General features: G+C 38.9%; 1 long non-coding RNA gene across 1 annotated transcript; it reads right to left on the bottom strand.

Moving 5' to 3' along the window:
- Nucleotides 1-1,278: 1,278 nt before the first annotated feature.
- Nucleotides 1,279-3,406, bottom strand: LINC02876 (long intergenic non-protein coding RNA 2876). The gene is made up of 3 exons (XR_008540493.1): nt 3,206-3,406; nt 2,143-2,291; nt 1,279-1,682 (listed from the first exon to the last, which is right to left on the bottom strand). It is a non-coding gene; the product is annotated as a long intergenic non-protein coding RNA 2876 (long non-coding RNA).
- Nucleotides 3,407-4,654: the final 1,248 nt, after the last annotated feature.

The following is a 4,654-nucleotide window of genomic DNA, read 5'->3' as shown; positions in this document are numbered from 1 at the left end:
TTTTTAAAAAAAAGAAAAGATATTATGAAGGATACACAGAGAGAAAAGATGAAAAATCATGGTTTTCTGGAAAAAAACAGGAAAATAAATTCAGTTTCTGCCATATGTCTGATCCCTGATCCAATTTTTTTCTAAATATTTCTCCTGATTTCTTCCTTTGGTTACTTTATTATACTTTATTATACCTTTGCATTGTTATATTGTATTTTTTTCTTTTTGTTTATTTTACTTGAAATAAGATTTTGTTGTCTGAAACCATAAGAGTTTGGACTGAGGTAGAAGTAACAGGAGTATGTAGACTGGATAAAAATAAGGTTGGCCAAGGAAAAGTAAAACCAATTGGAAAACATTTGAGAGGGAAGAAATGAGGGAGTCAGGAAGACACCCGAACTAGAAAGTAAGGGATCAATTCAAAAAATACTGTAAAGAAATGTACAGCAATAAGAAGTCAGTGATTATATGCGAAACTTCATAAAGACAAGTTGAAATTCACAAATGTGATTAAACAAGGTCATATTCAGTCTATAGTATGTACAATACCATAATATTGAATAATTAGATTAACCAATATAGGGAAGCCAGGATATTGTCCAAGTGATTTGATTTTGCAGGAATAATAAAGAATTTATTGGTGTTTTTATTAAATGTAAACTCAGTGAAGGTGGGGTTATGTTTGTTTTTTTCATCACTATATAGTGGTGTTGTAAGACTTACTCCTCAGTTCAGCTAAAAGCTGGGTTCTTGTCACACAACCGTGAAAGATTAGGCTCACAGACACTTTGAAGGGTGAGAAGGGCAGGGTTTATTGGGTGAAAAGGAAACAAAAGGAAACAGGGACTCTCAGCAAAGAAATAGTCCTGCTAATATGCTTCCCGCCTCACAGATTGAATCTCAGTTTACCACCCCAGATCAGAAGAGGCCAGGCTCCTCCCCACTGCAAACAGCATGAACTTCCCAAGGCTCCACCCCATTGTACACTCCTCCAAGTGTGCAGGCTGGTCAGAGTTTCTTTGGGGACCCCTTTATACTTGGCTGTCTCACTGGTGCTCAGAAAAATGCACAGTGGTTTATATTTGCTCAGCAAATATTTTTAAATAAAGTGTGGTTTCTTTTGTATGATAGCAGAACATTCACAATGACACGATGAGCAGGAAAAAAATAAATTATTTCATCCTCATTACTATATGAGCATTATGTTGGTGCTAGAAAAAATAAAATCAATGAAACATGGTAAACCCTGACAGAGGTTTACAGTCCTGGGGAAAAAAAGGCAAAGCTGAACGTACAGATACAAGGTTTATTGGCTCTTAAAACTTGAGAATGGGAGGTTTTGGCAGAGAGTAACGGTTCAGCTTCATGGGAATTTTTGCTTTTAATACATACTCTGTTACCTTGCTCTACATCATCTAAACAGGTATCAACTGCACTTGTATTTTGTAGTTTGATATCTAATGCATAAGTCTGATATGAGCACCTTTTCCCATTTGTAGGATTCAGGCTCAGTACTTATTCATCATCAAGGTGCATCATCTCCATCTGTAACAGCTGGCAACATTAAGTATCTCTGGTAATTTCCAGGAGCTCCTCTCAGAGGTGTAGCTCACCTTGCAAAAGATCTAAAACATAAACAAGACGACACTGAGAGAAAAGGATGGTGGATCCAGTTCCAGTGAGAAGGCCATCTGTCATGGAAAACAATAGAGTCGTAATTGAGGGGAGCCCATGTCGCCAATGAGAGAATCACATTAAACAGCAAGAATAAAGGGAAAAGGACAAAATGAAAGAGGAGAATGAGCTGAGAGGATTCTAGTCATGATGGTATCACAGTTAGAGAAGAGCGGGTTAAAACGATCAATTCAGATAAAAAATATTCAATGGTGAAGTCATACTTGCACTCAACATGAATGCAGTGCTGTTTGTTGTATAGATACAGCATAATGGAGCTCTGTATGGCGAAACATATGATGTCATCCATAAAAATTGACCAGGTTACTCTACAGATATGTCTATATTCATGTATTCAATAATTATTCATCAAATGCATAATATATGCATGAGAACTGTGGAGAATTAATTATCAATCTAACAAAACTCTGCCTCTGAAGTAGAAATTATCAAAGTTTATAAAAAAGACACACTCACATTAGTTTGAAATTTTCCGAATAAATTTCTTTTGTACTCTGGGAAGATCTTACTTAAAGCAAATTCATCTCTAAAGAATGGAGAAGCTTCTGTTCTACCATTGCCAAGGAAAATTCCAGTTAGTATGAATGAGGGCCCCAATCTCATATCTGTGCACAAGAAAGAGGAAAGGAAAGAATGGAGAGGTCAGAAAACAGTGGTGTGGAAATTAAAATCCTCATTTAAAAAATCTAAGAAGAACATGAGGGAAGCAATTATTCTGCATGTTTCCCAGCTGATTCACAGGAGATTCATGATTAGAGTTGGCCAGAGGAGGCGAAGGCATGGACTCTGTTGTGCCTCTTCCTGGAATTAGATGATATGGATGAGCAGTTCTCCCCTTGATGGAGTCCACATCATTTCCCCTGCCATCCCTCTCGCTGGAAATGTCCCCCAGCTAACACAGGGCTTGCTCTGCTGTGGCTGCAAAGCTGAGCTGCTGGCAGGGGGCAGATTGCTTTCCACAGAGGAGACCAGATATGGTTTCTTTGCTGCTAACCTGGTAGCTACACAGGCAGCAACTCCTTTGGAAGAGACTCCACCCTAAACCCTTTAAGGCTGGGCGAAAGATTAATGCTGCAGCTTAAAGTCAAAGAAATTCCAAGCTCCTTGCTCCAGAGCAGATTAAGTCAGTAGGAGATCCAAATAATGAGAGCCCCGAGGAACTATTCTGAAAATCAGAAGAAACTGAAAGAAAAACTTAAAATAACATCTCTTTTAAAGGAAAAGAAAAACAACAGGGAGGTTTAATAAATTTATATGGCCTCTCACTGGATTGTAAACATTTGAGATGATAAGTAAACAGAAGAGGGAATGGTGCAAAAGAGGAAAAAAATAGATGGTTCTTACAACTCTGCAGCATCTGCCAACCCAAACTACAGTGCAGACCAGACTGGTGAATTTCTCTGGGGACTTCCCAGGGTGTGAAAGGAGGGAAATGGGGAAAGAATAAGACCTGAGTTTCAAGGGAAAGAAAGAAAAAAATTACGTCTCTAAAAGTTTGCTTTTCTAGTCCCTGAATTACCATCAGCAAATGCTACGAAGGTGGATTTAAGGGAAGTATACATGCTAGAGATGCCGTTGAAGAAGGGAGGAAGCAGTGCTTGACCATCTGAAGCTGAGGAGTTCTGAAGATCCTTATCCAACCTCAAACTTGCTGGTGCTCATGTCTCTGTGGTTCTGAAGTAGAACTAGCCTTCAATCTCAGTGTCATGCCTTTATTCATTTAGGCCTGGAGGGAGGACAGAGGAAGAACCTTGCCTCTGTAATTTGGACTTCCATTATTCTGTCACAATTGCTGCCTTGTTGTTTTGTGGGGTTTTTTTTTAATCATTTTTTTTTCAATCATTTTTTTTTCTGGCAGTTGCACAAGAATGTCCAGGAACCATATGGCAGAATGAGTTTTCATTTCTGTGTTCTCCTTTATTCCAAGTTCAAAATGCTGCTCGTGAAACCTAATCATAGATCTTAAAAACCCTCCTTGTCTCTCTCATTTCTCCCTCTCACTACTGCCTAGGGATTTGGCTCAAGGAAACCTTGGCTAACAGTCAACTGAAAGTTGACTCTCAGATGGAAAGGCTGGGAAATATCAAAGACCTGCAAATGTTAGTTTGATTCACTTCAAGGTCATCACATCAACCAACATTTTATCAGCATCTGCAATTTCTAGATGTTTTGTAAAGTGTTGTGGGAATACAAAGATGATAAAAACATAGACATTCGCTCAACCAGGAGTAGTGGAAAGTGCAAAGACTGAAATCAGAGGAGAGTTGACCTGACTCTGCTGCTATAATTATGACTGTTTTCCCTCTAAATTCCCTTTTCTTAGAATACGGCCCCACTAGCAGTCCAGGGCAGCATGAGGGGCTCATATGAACAGACTTTTATTCTGTGATACTGCCGTATTCACTGATCCAACACCACAGGTTCTCAGCTCAAGGATGACGTTGGGCAAGGGTGACCATATTCCATCTCTATACTATAAATTTAGGCTTGGCTTGGTGACTAAATGCCTTTAATCCATGCACTTTGGGAGGCTGAGGCAGGAAGACTGCTTGAGCCTAGGAGTTCAAGGCTGCAGTGAGCTATGATTGTGCCACTGCACTCCAGCCTGGATGACAGAGAGAAAATCTATCTCAAAATAATAAATAAATAAATTATAGGCTTACAATGTTAGGCTTTAGAATGTTAGATTTAGCACCAGAATTTGCTATGCTGAAGCAAAGCTAATGGAAAGCTAAGATTGAGAAGAATAAAAAATAAAATTATTGTAGAGAAAGCCAGTGTACACAGAAATGAATACAGCAAATATGCAGAGAGAAGCAAAAATATGTGACGACTGAGAGGGAATAAAACAAAGGGTCAGAGCGGGCAGAAGGCAGGGACAGAAGAGAGAAAAGTGACTAATGACTGACTAACATGAGACGTTGTATTTCTTGTAAAGTATCTTATGACATTTCTCATATTCTGAAGA

This window comes from Pan troglodytes, chromosome 19, assembly GCF_028858775.2.
Source record: "Pan troglodytes isolate AG18354 chromosome 19, NHGRI_mPanTro3-v2.0_pri, whole genome shotgun sequence".
Lineage (NCBI taxonomy): Eukaryota > Metazoa > Chordata > Mammalia > Primates > Hominidae > Pan > Pan troglodytes.
Note: the sequence above shows the minus strand (reverse complement) of the source record. Positions and strands in the feature narration are given on the sequence as shown.